At 38.9% G+C, this 16,758-nt stretch overlaps 1 non-coding gene and 1 pseudogene across 1 annotated transcript; both read right to left on the bottom strand.

The window, feature by feature from the left end:
- Window positions 1-621: 621 nt before the first annotated feature.
- Window positions 622-13,375, bottom strand: LOC101045836 (small ribosomal subunit protein eS7 pseudogene; annotated as a pseudogene).
- Window positions 1,579-1,715, bottom strand: LOC120363361 (U4 spliceosomal RNA). The gene has a single exon (XR_005578924.1). It is a non-coding gene; the product is annotated as a U4 spliceosomal RNA (small nuclear RNA).
- Window positions 13,376-16,758: the final 3,383 nt, after the last annotated feature.

Here is a 16,758-nt window from a genome sequence, read left to right as displayed (position 1 = left end):
TGCACATGTACCCCAGAACTTAAAGTACATTAAGAAAAAAAAAGACTTGCAGTATAAAGAGCCAGACTTCTCCTGGTTCACATTCCACTGCCACTAGAATATGGCTTCTGTCCTCTTGGTCAGAGGTAGAATCTATCTTTTAAACATCAAGATGGAGAAAATGTACAAGACAAAAAGGCAAAGGGCACATGGGCATACTGTTCCTTGAAGGACTCCAGATGCTATCACTTGAAAAATGTACATACATCTCATGAGCCAAAATTTCACCCCAACCTGAGGATGGAGAAGTATTGCTTGCACTGGTCAGCCACGTGCCAAAGCCTCCTGTTGATTGAAGGGAGACAGCTTCCGATAACCTCTAGAAGTCTCTGCTATAGGTTTATATTTGTCCATCTGGATTTATCAATACTTCTGATTTTATCTTTAAATTTCCATATATGACACACATACATGTAACTCCTATACTCCCACCTCCTCTCTCTTATTCCTTACATATAGTTAAAAGCTACTTTCAGTTAAATCAATATAATCTGATCCAGAAAATATAACTCATTGCACATAAAAAGTTAAGAAAACATTATTTTTTTTTTACCGTGGATATACTTTATTTAGTATTTTTGTTTACAATTGAAACTCTGGGAATTCAAATTAACATCTTTGCCCATGAGCTTCTTATGGACACTAAAAAAAAAAAATTTAACCTTGTGTTCCACATTGTTCTGCTGTGCTTTATCCAAATGGACCTTTATGAGCTGGCTGCCATCCAGTTTCACGTGGATTCTCTTGCCCACGATTTTGCTTGGGAAGACCAAGTCTTCAAGCATTGTGTCATGCACAGGTCTCAGAGTGTGGCTCCTGGGACACTTTTTATTTTTTTACAGTTTTTTCAAATTGGCTTAGACAGTATTCTCCTCTGAGTGATAAAGACAACATGCTTCTCACTAAACTTTTTCTCCAATTTGCTACTAGCTAGTCTTGGATTTTCTGCAAAGATTGCAGTTGAGAAGCAGGGAAAAGATTGTGATAGCTTTCCAGCTACCACCAACTTCAATTTCCTTGACTTCTATAATATTCAGCTCCCTGAGCTGAGCCTTGAGGTCTGAGATCACCTCTAGCCCCAGAAGAGCCTGGGAGATGCTGATCTCAAATTCATCTGGCTTTTCATCATTGGGCTTCACGATCTTGGCACTCCAACCGAATATGGCTTTGTCCTTGCTGAGCACCAGCTTAGGAAAAGAATCAAGACATTATTTTTTATAGAGTTTTTGGTTTTCTATTGAGTCCATTTTTTAAAAAAAAATTTTTTTGCTTGCAAAATTTTCATTTAAATTTCCTTAATACTTTCCTTCATCTCTAAGTTACCACCTACAATTTCATCCATCTTATTGGGTCTACTTTTTTTCTGGATGGAGCTCTGCATCGTGGAGGCCTTCATTCTGCTCTGAACAAGACAGTTGCTCTCTAAGCCTTCTGAACAGTTTTCAGCCAGGCACTTCTTTTGCTACTCTCCTTTGTTAGAGACATGGTTTCCTAGATTCTATGTTTTCCTCTTTGTTTTTTTTGTTTTTTTAATTTTGGTCACTAGAGACTGTCAAAAATTGCCAACTGACTATGTTTAAAGTTATCATGGTGGGGTATTTGGAGATGTTTTCAATTAGCAATAATTGCACCTGTGATAAACCTCACTGGCTGCCATACTCCCACTGTGCAAAGCTTATGTTTTCCTCTTTCTTGATTTATTCCTGGATTTTGCTGGAACACATCCTCCATCAGTTGCTTAACACAGGTTCCATGAGGATGTTTTCATCTGTTCTTTTCATTGGTTTGTTAAGTACGAAGTTCTCAGTAAGATACATAAAGGTAGAAAGATGATAGATGATAGATCACCAGACAGACAGACACAAAGAGGGTGGCTGGATGGATGGATAGACAGACAGAAAGACAGACAGACAGACAGACAGACAGACAGACAGACAGACAGACAGATAGATAAATAGATAGATAATGAAATGGTTGGATGGATGAAAAGAGAGAGAAAAGGGATGGATGGATGGACAGATAGATAAATAAAGCTTTTTCTTAGAATTGTGAAAAACATCTTCTACTCTCTCATTGTTCTAGACTTTCTTCGAGATGTCTGGTGCTATTCTGATTCCTAGTCCTTTGCAAGTGTCTCTTTTTCTAACAGAAGGTATTTATATCTGTGTTATGTAATTTTCTTTATGTCTGTTTTCTGAAGTTTCACCATAAAGTACCTTAGTGTGGGTCATTTTCAGTTTTGGCACTGGCAACTTGGTAAGGCCTCTACATCTGGATATTAATACACTTCAATTTTAAAATATTTTATTGTATTTTTATCATTTTTATCATTTTCTTCCTTCTATTTTCATTATTTTTTCTTTCTTTTTGGAGCTTAGCCTGCTCCAAAAGAAAAACTTGTGTATTTATCTTCTAAGTATCTTCTTTTTTCTAATATTTTCCACCTCTGCTTTGTTTGTTTTCTATTTTTTAACTGAGACAGAGTCTCACTCTGTCACCCAGGCTGGAGTGCAGTAGTGAGATCTCAGCTCACTGCAACCTTTACCACCTGTATTCAAGTGATTCTCATGCCTCAGCATCTGGAGTAGCTGAGACTACAGGCGCATGGCACCACACCCCACTAATTATTTTTTTTTTATTTTTTTAGTACAGATGGGGTTTTACCATGTAGGCCAGGCTTGTCTCAAACTCCTGATCTCAGGTTATCATCCACATCATCCCCCCAAAGTGCTGGTATTACAGGTGTGAGTCACTGCAACTGGCTTCTACCTATTTTTTGTTTTGTTTTATTATACTTTAAGTTCTGGGGTACATGTGCAGATCTTGCAGGATTGTTACACAGGTGTACACATGCCATGGTGGTTTGCTGCTTCCTTCCCTCCATTACCTAACATTAGGTATTTCTCCTAATGTTATCCCTACCCAATCTTCCCACCTTCTGCTATCCCTCCCCTAGGACCCCACCCTCCAACACACCCCAGTATGTGATATTCCCCTCCCTGTGTCCGTGTGTTCTCATTGCAACACCTGCCTATGAGTGAGAACATGTGGTGTTTGGTTTCCTGTTCTTTGGTCAGTTTGCTGAGAATGATGGTTTCCAGATTCATTCATATCCCTGAGAAGAACATGAACTCATCCTTTTATATGGCTGCATAGTATTCCATGGTGTGTATGTGCCACATTTTCTTTATCCAGTCTCTCAATGATGGGCATCTGGGATGGTTCCAAGTCTTTGCTATTGTAAACAGTGCCACAATGAACATACATGTGCATGTGTTTTTATAATAGAATGATTTATAATCCTTTGGGTATATACCCAGGAATGGAATTGCTGGGTCAAATAGCATTTCTATTTCTAGATCCTTGAGGAATCTCCACCCTGTCTTCCACAATGGTTGAACTAATTTACACTTCTACCAACAGTGTAAAAGTGTTCCTACTTCTCCACATCCTCTCCAGCATCTGCTGTCTCCAGATTTTTTAATGATCGCTATTCTAACTGGCATGAGATGGCATCTCAATGTGGTTTTGATTTTCATTTCTCTAATGACCAGTGATGATGAGCATTTTTTCATATGTTTCCTGGCCACATAAATGTCTTAAAAGTGTTCATATCCTTCACCCACTTTTTGATGGGGTTGTTTTTTTTTTTATAAATTTGTTTTAGTCCTTTGTAGATTCTGGATATTAACTCTTTGTCAGATGGGTAGATTGCAAAATTTTCTTCCCATTCTGTTGGTTGCCAGTTCACTCTAATGATTGCTTCTTTTGCTGTGCAGAAGCTCTTAAGTTTAATTAGATCCCATTTGTCTATTTTGGCTTTCATTGCCATTGCCTTTGGTGTTTTAGTCATTAAGTCCTTGCCTATACCTATGACCTGAATGGTATTGTCTAGGTTTTCTTCTAGAATTTTTATGGTGTTAGGTCTTATGTTTAAACCTTTAATCCATCTTGAGTTAATTTTTGTATAATGTATAAGGAAGGGGTCCAGTTTCATCTTTCTGCACATGGCTAGACAGTTTTCCCAACACCATTTATTAAATAGAGACTCCTTTCCCCATTGCTTGTTTTTGTCAGATTTGTCAAAGATCAGATGGTTGTAGATGTGTGGCATTACTTCCGAGGACTCTGTTCTGTTCCATTGATCTATATCTCTGTTTTGGTATCAGTACCATGCCTTTCCATGTTTACTGGTTCTCTTGTAAGGCAGGCCTGGTGGTGATGAAATCTCTTAGCAATTGCTTGTCCATAAAGGATTTTATTTTTCCTTCACCAATAAAGTTTAGCTTGGCTAGATATGAAATTATGAGTTGAAAGTTCTTTTCTTTATGTTTGTTTAATATTGGCCCCCACTCTCTTCTTGCTTGTAGGGTTTCTGCCAAGAGATCTGCTGCGAGACTGATGGGCTTCCCTTTGTAGGTAACCCAAACTTTCTCTCTGACTGCCCTTAGCATTTTTTCCATCATTTCAATCCTGGTGAATCTGACAGTTATGTGCTTTGGGGTTGCTCTTCTTGAGGAATATCTTTGTGGTGTTCTCTATATTTCCTGGATTTGAATGTTGGCCTGCCTTGCTAGGTTGGGGAAGTTCTCCTGGATAATATCCTGAAGAGTGTTTTCCCACTTGAATTTATTCTCCCAATCATATTCAGGTACACCAATCAAACACAGATTAGGTCTTTTCACATAATCCCATATTTCTTGGAGGCTTTGTTCATTTTTTTTCACTCTTTTTTTCTCTAATCTTTCATTCTCATTTTATTTTAATGAGTTGATCCTCAATCTCTGATATCCTTTCTTCTGCTTGATTGATTGGCCTATTGAAACTTGTGTATGCTTTGTGAAGTTCTCATGCTGTGTTTTATCTCCATCAAGTCATTTATGTTCTTTGCTAAGCTGGTTATTCTAGTTAGCATTTCGTCTAACCTTTTTCCAAGATTCATAGTTTCTTTGCATTGGTTTAGAACATGTTCTTTTAGCTCAGATAAGTTTGTTATTATCTACCTTCTGAAGTCTGCTTCTGTCAGTTGATCAAACTCATTCTCCATCCAGAATTTTGTTCCCTTGCTGGTGAGGAGTTGTGATCTCTTGGATTAGGGGAGGCATTCTGGTTTTTTATTTCATTCTTTTTACACTCGTTTCTTCCCATCTTCATGGATTTATCTACTTTTGGTCTTTGAAGTTGGTGACTTTCTGATGGGGTTCCTGAGTGGATATCCTTTTTGTTGACGTTGAAGCTATTTCTTTCTGTTTTTTAGTTTTCCTTCTAACAGTCAGGCCCCTCTGCTGCAGGATTGCTGGAGGTCCACTCCAGATCTTGCTTGCCTGGGAACCACCTGTGGGGGCTGCAGAATGGAAAGGATTGCTGCCTGTTCCTTCCTCTGGTAGCTTCATCCCAGAAGGGTACTCACTAGATGTCAGCCAGAGCTCTCTTCTGTCAGATGTCTCTTTAGATATACAGGGGTCAGGGAGCTGCTTGAGGAGGCAGTCTGTCCTTTATCAGAGCTCAAGTGCTGTGCTGAGAGCTCTGTTGCTCCCTTCAGAGCTGCTGGGCAGGGACATTTAAGTGTGCTACAGCAGAACACACAACCGCCTCTTTTCCCAGGTGCTCTGTCCTGGGAAGGTGGGGCTTTATTTCTAAGACCCTGATGGGCTGCTGCCCTTTTTCAGAGATGCCCTGCCCGGCAAGGAGGGAGTCTAGTCACGGTCTGCCAGCAGAGGTGTTACTGAGATGCCATGGGCTCCACCCAGATGCTGCATAAACTTTCTTGCAATTTTGTTTACATAGGTAAGGTTAGAACCGCCTTGGTAATGGCAGATGCCCTTACCCCCACTGAGCTAGACCATCCCAGGTTGAGCTCAAACTACTGTGCTGGCTGCGAAAATCTCAAGCTAGTGGGTTTCAGTTTGCTGGTCTTTGTGGGGATGGGACCCGCTGAGCCAGATCACTTGGCTTCCAGTCCTTTTTTTCAGGGGAATGGGCAGCTCTGTCTCACAGGCATTTCAGGCGCCAGCTAAAATGGCCACCCAGATCTGTGCTGGAAACCCGTGGCACTTGTTGGCCTTGTGGGAACCTCCTGGTCTGTGGGCTATAAAGACCATGGGAGAAGTGCAGTATCTGAACTGGAGTGCCAGAGTGCCCGGAAAAGTCCCTGAGGGCCTCTGTTGGGTAGGAGGGGGCATCCTCTAGCCTGTTGCACTTCCCAGGTGAGGCAGCACCCCACCCTGCCTCAGTTCGCGATACCCACTGTCCAACCAGTCCCACTGAGAGGAACTGGTACCTCGGTTGGAAATGCTGTCATTCACCTTCTGTGCTGCTCCTGCTGGGAGCTGCACTCCAGAGCTGTTCCTATTTGGCCATCTTGGTGGAAGTCCCCACCTCTTTTTTTTATTGCATTTTGAGAAATTTTCTTGACTTTATGTTCCAAACCTTCTTTTTTTTCTATTCTGGCCACCTGATTTTTTTTAACTTACCTGTATGTTGATTTTTAAAGTCGTTTTCTGGGACATTTTAATAGTTACAATATGTTCTCACAAACCTTAAAGTATTAATGGGAGCTGTGAAATTTTTATTTGGGAGCGGTTAATTCTGATTTATGCATTTTTTTGCTCTAGGCACTTTCTCTGTATGTTTATTTTGCTTGTTTGTGTTTAACTTATGAGGCTTTACTTTTATGCCAAGAGATCTTTGGTTTAAGTACATATTAAAAATGAAAGCTTAAAAAGCTAACAGGCAGCTTTCTAATACGGATGAGGTATGTCAACTCACATGTTTCACTTTGGATTGACTGGGTGGGAGCCACACTTTCACTGGTAATTTCTAAACATCAATATGTGAAAAACTTTTCCTGGGGGCCATTCTATTTGATAGAAGAGTTCTCCAGGCTTCTGACTGGAATATATGTAATTAAAGTTGAATGGGAATAAGGGAATAGAGATTAATCATCCTTGAGTGCAGCTTTATAATAAGTATTCCTGAATTTTTCCTTACTCTAAAATATTCACTAATTCCTATAGAGAAATAACCTACAATCTCTTGTATGAAAGCTACACATCTAGTTATTGGTTCGATGTACATCGGGATAGAAATAAGAGTTGAGGTTCCAGTTCCATATTCGGACATGTAAGCCATTCCTTTGTTTGTATCATGTATAGTTCTAGACTTTACTTCATATATCCTGAAATATATACCATTCTGACCCTTTGTGCATTTGAGGAGACAAACAAAAGCCTTCCTCTTCTGTATATATGTCTATTCTTTATCCTATCCAGAACTGATACTTAACTGACATTCACCAGTTTAGCCATGGCAGCTCATGAAATAGAAATGCTATTGTCCTTCTTGGTTATTAGCTAGCACTCCAGAATCCCTGCACACCCCCTGCCACCATGTCCTCTCCCTGGGAAGCCCCCTTTTCACATGAACCCACACAAACACTTCACAGGAAGCAGATGGTACACGGAAAATGGGATCATTGAAGGATTTAATGAAGAGGTCATTTACAGCAGCATGAAGAGGGTTAAGGGAAACCAACCAACAAGGGATGGGGCAAGACATGAGAATCATCAAGATTAGAATGCTACTACCTCCTCTAAGCTTGAAGAGGCAAGAAAGGAAACCATTGGTGTAACCAAGGAGAGCTACAGCTATAGAAGAGGATTACCCTACAGAAACTGTGGTCCTAGGTAGAGGATAGCAGGCACACAAAACCATGGCCCAGCACGGAAAGAACAGTAGAATAATGATCCTGACACCCCTGATACCTCCTTTAGCTGAACAGGAAGTCAAAAGTCAAGGGAGTCCTCTCAGCCCTAAAAGTTTAGTGGAGAGTACATCTAGAGAAGCCGAGGGGTGACACAGACTATGCACACAACTGGCTCAGCAGAGGGTCCCCAGGAAACTCTTCTGCGTGACAGCAGGCAGTTATTTCTGATTGCTTGGACCCTGCATCCCACTTACTTTAAAATATTTTAAATAACATTTCTGCTTCTATTAACTTCTTACATTCACAAACTGTAACAAGCTTTCATCTACTAATATCCCCTCTCTCATTCTCTTTTTCTCATGGATTTACACTTACTGTGCATGGGAGTCAGAGGGAGGGGGAAATGATCTATTTCATTTTAATGGAGTCTCAGGAGGGAGGAGCAAGAATTGCCTATGAACAGTTTGGCATCTTATCTAATTAAAATACTACTGTTTCCCTTGATCCAACTGCTGGATCTATTTGTGGATCTGTATAAATGCTGTGCCATCTCACAGCTCCAAGGCATTTTTCATCTACCTAGAATTACCCTTACTTACCTGGATAACTTCAAATCTTTCTATACACCAGTTCAAAAATCACCTCCCCTAGGGAGCCCTGTCTGGGCCTTCCCCAGTCTATCCTAAGTGCCCTCCCGCGTGCTTTTACAGCACTATGTGCTTACCACTATTGCAACGGTTTTCCCATTTTGCTGCAATTGTCTTTGTCTACTCTTCAATGACACTATTAGCAGGAATCCTGTATCTATGTTCAGTGGTTCTCAATCTTATCAGACCAAGTCCTCCAATTTATATTTAATCCTTTTACTCTCCTAAAATGAAATCCATAGTTAATATACACTCCATAAAAATATAATCAAAATATCAAGAGGCCTGATGGCTTTTCCAGCAAGAGTGGAGCACAGATTCTTGACATTCACCTTTTTGGACCAGAGGCCAGAGCTGCATCCCTGAGGCCAGCTGCAGTACCCAGGGAAGATCAAGCGCATTCTGACCTGGCTTCAGGAGGAGGACACACCAACACCCTGTGCATGCTCAGCATGCAGCGCCTTGAACAGAAGACTTTTCTTTGCTGGCAACCAAATGTGTATCCTGTGTTTGGAGCAGTTACTGTGGTACTATGTTATATATACAATTTACTCACAGATGCTAAGTAATTGTCTCCAAGGGAGTAAAAATCTGGAATGCCAATGGATCTCAAAATCTTTTTGGGCAGTCTGGGATTCCCCACCAGAAGATGCAGATTTGGAACCAGCTTATGGCAGACATCAGTGGAGACAGTAGAGACAGAATGCAAAGAGATGAATTCTGATTGTTCAGGTTAAGGAAAAGACCAACTGCCAAAAGTTATTGACAATGAAAACCAACCACGATGACCAAAGAATCATCAGGTGTGCTTAGAACTCAAAAAAAAAAAAATCTTCCTTTGATAGCTCCGGTGTCATGTCAGTTGTCAGTTTAAAGGTGGACAATAAACTTTACCAAAGGTCAGGAAACGTGGGGCCTTGGGTGCCTTTTAGCATCACCTGATTCCATATATCACAGACCTGAAGCCAGGTGCCTGTACATATTTTGGAAGATGTTCATATATACCTAAATCACACTGAGGCACTGAAAATTAATTAGACCTTTCTCCAAGTTCAGAACATTCAAAGTTAAGATAATTAGTGATGTCAAAGCTGCAGCTATTCAGATTGAAGGCTATAGCATTCATCTAACTATTAAAATTAGAAATGTCTATCTGAAATGCCTTTGCATATTTTCAGAGTTTGATCAGTCTCTTGGAGATGGTCTGACTGCCATGGTGAAAGTTTTTTGTTTGTGCTTCAAATGAAAAAGCACTAGATCGAAACTCCATTAGTATCCTATCAGTTGCTATGCATCATTAAGAACAGCTTCCACTGGGGATAATTCTTTTTTTTTTTTTTGAGATTTTCAAATTATATATTTGATAAGAATCTGGCATCTAAGAATATATAAAGAATTATTACAATTCAACAACACAAAGGCAAACAAACCAATCAGAAAATTGACAAATAACTTGAATAGACATTTTATTTTCTGACAAGGACATACAAATGGCCAACAAACAAGTGAAATGATGCTCAATTTCATTCATCATTGGGAAAATTCAGATCAAAACCACAATTATATACTATATTATAGCCGCTAGAATGGCTATATAAAATTTTTTAAAAGTGTTTGCCAGGATGTAATAAAAACGGAACACTTCTACTTTGCTAGAATATAAAATAGTGCGGCTTCTGTGGAAAATAGTTTGGTAATTCCTCAAAAGAGCAAAGATAAAATTACCCTATGACCTAGCAATTCCACCACTAGGTATATATCCAAAATAATTAAAAATAATTCTTTTAGTAAAAAAGGCCCACCTTTTTAGAAAAACAATACTATTAATGTGATTAAGAATGTGTAAAAATTCTAACAGTGTGAAAAAATAAGAAGACTGAAAGTTTATATACCTTTTAAAAATGCATGCATTTCAAACCTACATCTGTATAAAGAAGGTGAGTGAATGTCAAGTGTTATATGAACAATATCACTATAGCAGTATTTAAATATTATTAAACACAATATACAATGTAGCTATAACCTTTTGAAATATGTTTTGTGTATTTCTATAACTATGATAAATCAGCATTCTGTTCTCAAATAAATCAACAAAATGCCCTCAGCATAAGAGCAATAAGAAAATTATGTATAATAAGTGAGACTAAATCATTGAGGAAGACAAGTCATAAATTAGTCAGATGTTCACAGCTATATGAAGAAACACAATGAATACAGTAGCTCCTAACGCAGTTATAGGTATGTGAGCTAAAAGATTCAAATACTGTCACACAAATAGCCTTTCCAGAAGGATGAATAACCTTGGTAAGTTCTGAACAAAGCAAAGGGTAATTTTATTGTGATTTACACAGTGTATTTGCATTCTTGAAAAAAATCAGCATATTTGAGTTAAATGGATTTAGACTCTGGACTCAAATAATTACAAAAACAAATCTTTCATCTATTGTCTCTAGACACATTTTAACCTTTTAGAAATTAGAAAATTCATCTTAGAGTCAGTGGCTTCTTACAGTCTATTTCAACCAGGTTGCAGCCAAAATGAGGAAACTTGATCAGTTGTTCATATTCTCATCACTTTAATTGGGTTATCTGCTTTGCAAGTATTACATATATTGAGTCTAATTACTATATATAATGTCATTTAAAGAGATTATGTTATGAATCAGCATCCAAACAAATAATTATTCACAAGCATGGAAGCAGGACAGTGGACATCATTTTGAAGTTACAAAGTATTTGTCATTGGAAGAATAACTATTATTGAATATTTTTCCCAGAGAAACCTCAAACTGCTTTATAGAGCACATTTTTTATTAAAAAAGAAGACACCATAAATAAATGTCATCTTACATTTTCTTAATAAAATATATGCAAAGATAAACTATCATATGCTATTCAGTGCAACAGAAGGCAGAATATGTAGTTCCATCTGCATAATGAAAAGGAGGAAAATTTGTAGACCACTCAGAGTAGTTTAAAGAAATTTCAGAAGAAAAAGAGCTGTTGAGACTGATGTGTGTGCTGTGCAGAATTATACTGAAGGAGCTGTGTCATAGTATTATTCTCAGGATTCTTTCTTCTCAGTTACATATAAAATTACAGTACATCTTAAAATCAATGCTATCTTATATTGAATGAAATACAGTACTTAAATGTCTTGCAAAATATTTCAAAATCCTGTAGGGCCTGGAATAATTCTTCATTGTGAAGGACTATCCTACGAATTGTAAGACATCTAGAATTCTTGGCTCCTGGCCACAAAACATCATGATTGACAACAAAAAGAAAAATCAAATAAATTGCAAAACACAACTGGGGATGGGCGTGGAAGCTGGGTACTGCTTCTGTTAGAAATTACTCTCCTAGAACTTATCCCAGGAACTAGTACATAATAGGTATTCATAAGTGCTTTTTGAAGGATGATTAATCAATTACCAAACGTCAAAATTTTCTAACAGGTTGAATATTGCTTGCTCAGTCATTGACCATTGTTTGAGAATGGATCATTTAATTATTCATACTGTGGGCTTTAGTTCTCTAGTGTAAAATGTTTGCCCTCCATTTAATAGTGCATTGTTTTAGCAACTGAGATCATGATATGATTCATTTTATAATTCATTCACACATACATTCAATAAATAATACTTATTAACAGTTTACCATGAACCAGACATTGTACTAAGTACCATGAAAACTATGTAAAATAACATACATATAGACTGTATCCTTGCTTAGCTTACAATGTCAAAAGCAGGAAATTTATAAAGCAATAACAATAAAATGAGATAACTACTCTGAAAGAGAGGAGGGAGGAAATAAAATTCATTTGCGTTTTAGTCATACTAATTCATTTTGCCGGTGACGGACACATTCGTATTTGGGATGCAGATAGCACTGCCACTTCAGTGTCTCTGGAGGCTACTATAAAAATCCCATTTCTGTGAGTCTTTAGCTTGCTAGAGAAAATTATTAGCAGAACTACTGTGAGTATGGCATTTTCACTTTATATTGATAATAATGACGAATACTTTAAATGACAAATATTGAAATGAGAATCTCTATTCAAGCTGTATCCCACTTTATTTTCTCAAGAGCTCTGCAATTTCAGTCTCAAAATGGGCCCAGTAGAAGTGCTCAGCAGTGTGCTTTAAAGAGCTGTCCAGCGAAACATATCCTCAACATTCTCCAAATTAAACACAGAGAAAAGGTGACCAACTGCATGCAGTCACAAAAAATGCCACTCCTACTGACAGAGACAAAATTATTAAGTAAACCACCATAATTTGGGAAGATCTTCAGAGAGAAAATGCAAGTGGATGGAGAAGTGATGCAGGAACCAAGGCAGAAGAGAGATGAAGCTGGGAATCCTGTGTAGGATACCTGAAGCCAGGGCCAGTTCCAGCTCCAATTGGCTTCTGAGAAAGGGGTGAGTGTGGGAACTAAGGGATAGCTCACTCTTGCTGCAGACCTCTGGAATCCTAGCTACAGGAGACCCTGTATCCCCCAGGGACATGTCAGCTAGCAGGGAGATCTCCCTAAAGAGTGGGCAGAGACAGGCCTTTGGACAGCATGGAGCCTGGGAGCTTTTGTACATTTGGATCTCCAGCAGAGAGCAACCACAGAAGCCCATCCCTCAGGGCTCACCATTCCCCTCCAAGAGGTGCAGTCCCAAGCTGATCTCTAAGCCAAGAGAGAGGGGTTTCAGCTTTACCACAGGACTGATGGCATCTGCTCTGCAACCTCTTCTGCCTGCTGTTCCCTCATAGGGTCTATGCCTAGCTTCCCTGCAGGAGTGGGTGCACACCCTTAGTGAGTTGCTGCACCTGAGTACTTTCCTGGGGACGCTGGAGCACACTGGATCTCTCATCGCTACTAGAACCCAGACCCAAGCCAACATCCCAGTACCGCCAGGGCTGTAGCAGGCAGCTGAAGAGTACAAAGCCAAGGTCTGTGGCTGGCACTCAAGTGGAGGTGGAGCCCCCATCCTCAGAACACTGAGAAGGGTGAGACACATGGATTCCTGGGATGGTGAGGGAGCAGAGTGTGTCTCCCTCCTCAAGGCCATTTCAGAGAGCATGTTCATATCTCCCTACCATAGCCTCTGCCCTAGGGGGCCCTGCCACATGGAGGCCCTAACAAAAAACATGCAGATGCAGCACCAGCCATCAGAGGGGTTCCCCCAAAGCCCAGGGGTAGACGTGGTGAGGGGGTTGTTTCCCTTGCCACCACAGAGAAAGTCTACGAATACAAGGTAGTACAAAAAAGCCACATGACTGGGTATTAGCTTAGCTACTGGCCATTATTCTTAAGTGCCATCTACTGGATTCCAGTCCAAGCTACAACACCAAAAATTTATCTAGTTAATGTATACACCTGTGGATCCAAGGGCAAGAATTGACCCACATATAAAGATCCTTTACAGAGCCCTGGCCATCTAGAAGCATCCATAAATGAAGCCAATTGAATATACTCAACTTAAACCACAGTTAAAGGAACACCAATTCTCCCAGATAAGAAAGAATCAGCACGAGAAATTTCAGGCAATCTAAAATTGGAGGTAAGGCATTCCCTTACCTCCAAATGAGTCCCCTTACCTCCAGATGAGTACACTAGCTCCCCAGCAATGGTTAACCATTCTAAAGTGGCTGAAATGGCAGGCATAGATTTCAAAAGCTGGATGGCAGGGAAAGTCATCAAGATTCAGGAGAAAGTTGAAACACCATCAAAGGAATCCACAGAATACAGTGAGATGATCCAAGAGTTGAAAGACAAAATAGCCATCATTTTTTTATTTTTTCTTTGAGACAGGGTCTCACTCTGTCACTCAGACTGGAGTGTGGTCACACAATCAGGGCTCACTGCAACCTCAACCTGCTGGGCTCAGGTGATCTCACCCTCCAGAATAGCTAAACTCCAGGTACACATGACAGCACCTGGCTAACTTTTTGTACTTTTTGTAGAGAAAGAGTTTTTCTATGTTGCTTAGCCTGCAAAATAACAATCTTAAGAAAAAACCAAACTGAACTTCTAGAACTGAAAAACTCATTGTAAGAATTTTATAATACAACTGGAAGTATTAACAGCAGAATAAACCATGCTGAAGAAAGAATCTAGAGCTTGAAGACTGGTTCTTTGAAGGAACTCAGTCAGACAGAAATAAAGAGAAATGATTTAATAAAAATGAACTAAATCTCTGAGAAATATGAAAAGAAATATGGAAAGAGACCAAATCTATAACTCATTAGCATTTCTGAGCAAGGAGAGAGAATAAGAAACTTGGAAAATATACTTGAAGATATATAGTTCACAAAGATTTTCCTTATCTTACTAAGAGACTGACAGGCAAATCCAAGAAATGCAGGGAACTCCACCTAGATATTACACAGATGTCTAATCCCCAAGGTGCATAGTCATCAGACTCACTGAGGTCAACACAGAAGAAAAAATCTTAAAGGCAGCTAGAGAGAAAGGTTAAGTTATGTACAGGGAGTTCCATCAAACTAGTACCAGACTTCTAAGCAGAAACCTTACAAGCTGAAAGATATTGGGGGTCTAATTTCAATGTCCTTTAAGAAAAGAAATTTCAACCAAGAATTTTATATCCTGCCAAACTAAGCTTCATAAGAAGAAATAAAATCCTTCTCAGATAAGCAAATGCTGAGGGAATACATTTCAACTAGACCAGCCTTATAAGAGGTTCTGAAGTGAGTGATAAACATAAAATCGAAAGAAAAACACCTGCTACCACAAAAATACACTTACACACATAGCCCACAGGCACTACAAAGCAACTATTCTATCTAGTCTACATAACAGCCAGCTAACAACACAGTGACAGGATCAAAATCACATATATCAATAGTAACCTTAAATGGGCTAAATATCACATTTAAAAGATGCAGAGTGACACTCTTGGTAAACAAAAATAACTCAGCTATCTGTTATTCAAGAGACTCATCTCACATGTAATGACAGCCACAGGCTCAAAATAAAAGGATAGATAAATGTTTACCATGGAAATGGTAAACAAAAGAGAACAGAAGTAGCTATTCTCATATCAGAAAAAAACAGGTTTTAAACCAATAAAAATTAAGAAGGACAATTAATGGCATTACATAATTATAAAGGATACGATCCAACAAGTAGCCTTAACTATCCTAAATATATATGCACCTAACAATTGAATACCTAGATTCATAAAACAAGTTCTTCTTGACCTAAAAAAAAAAGGCTTAGCCAAATATACAATAATAGTGGGATACTTCAACACCCCATTGACAGTATCAGACAGATCATCAAGGCAGAAAACTAACAAATTCTGGATTTAAACTCAACATTTAACTAATTGGACCTAATAGACATCTACAGAACACTCCACTGAACAACCACAGAATATATATTATCATCTGCACACAGAATGTATTCTAAGATCAACCACCTGCTTGATCATAGAGAAAATCTCAATCATTAAAAAACTTGAAATCATAACAAGCATACTTGGGGAGCAGAGTAAATAAAAATAGAATTCAATATCAAGATCTTTCAAAACTATACAAATACATAGAATTAAACAATTTGCTTTTGAATAACTTGTTTGTAAACATTGAAATTAAGTCAGAAATCAAAAAATTCTTTGAAATTAATGAAAATAGGGATAGAACTTAACAAAATCCCTAGGATGCAGCCAAAGCAGTGTTAAGGGGAAAACTTATATCCCTGAAGATTTTCAGCAAGAAGGTAGAAAGATCTCAAATTAACAATCTAACATTGAATCTAAACAAACTTGAAAAAAAAGAAAGAGCAAACCAACCCCAAAGCTAGCATAAGAAAATAAATAACTAAACTTAGAGAAAAACTTAATGAAGTTAAGATGTAAAAATCCATACAAAAGATTAATGGGGTCAGGTGTGGTGGCTTATGCATGTAATCCCAGCACTTTGGGTGGCTGATATGGGAGAATTGCTTAAAACTAGGAGTTTGAGAGCAGCTTGGGCAACAGCAAGACCCCATCACTATGAAAAGAAAAAAAATAAATTTAAATTAAAAAGATCAATGAAGCCATAAATAGGTTCTTCAGAAATATAAATAGGACTGATAGAGTGCTAGCTGGATTAACAAAGACAGAGAGAGAGGAGAGGAGAGGAGAGGAGAGGAGAGGAGAGGAGAGGAGAGGAGAGGAGGGGAGGGGAGGGGAGGGGAGGGGAGGGGAGGGGAGGGGAGGGGAGGGGAGGGGAGGGGAGGGGAGGGGAGGGGAGGGGAGGGAAGAACCAAATAAGTACAATCAGAAATGGCAAAAATATAAAAATTGACCCCTCAGAAATACAAAACATCCTCAGAGATTACTATTCAACATTTTGCAGGCAAATT

The sequence above is a fragment of the Saimiri boliviensis genome, chromosome 4 (genome assembly GCF_048565385.1).
Source record: "Saimiri boliviensis isolate mSaiBol1 chromosome 4, mSaiBol1.pri, whole genome shotgun sequence".
Lineage (NCBI taxonomy): Eukaryota > Metazoa > Chordata > Mammalia > Primates > Cebidae > Saimiri > Saimiri boliviensis.
Note: the sequence above shows the minus strand (reverse complement) of the source record. Positions and strands in the feature narration are given on the sequence as shown.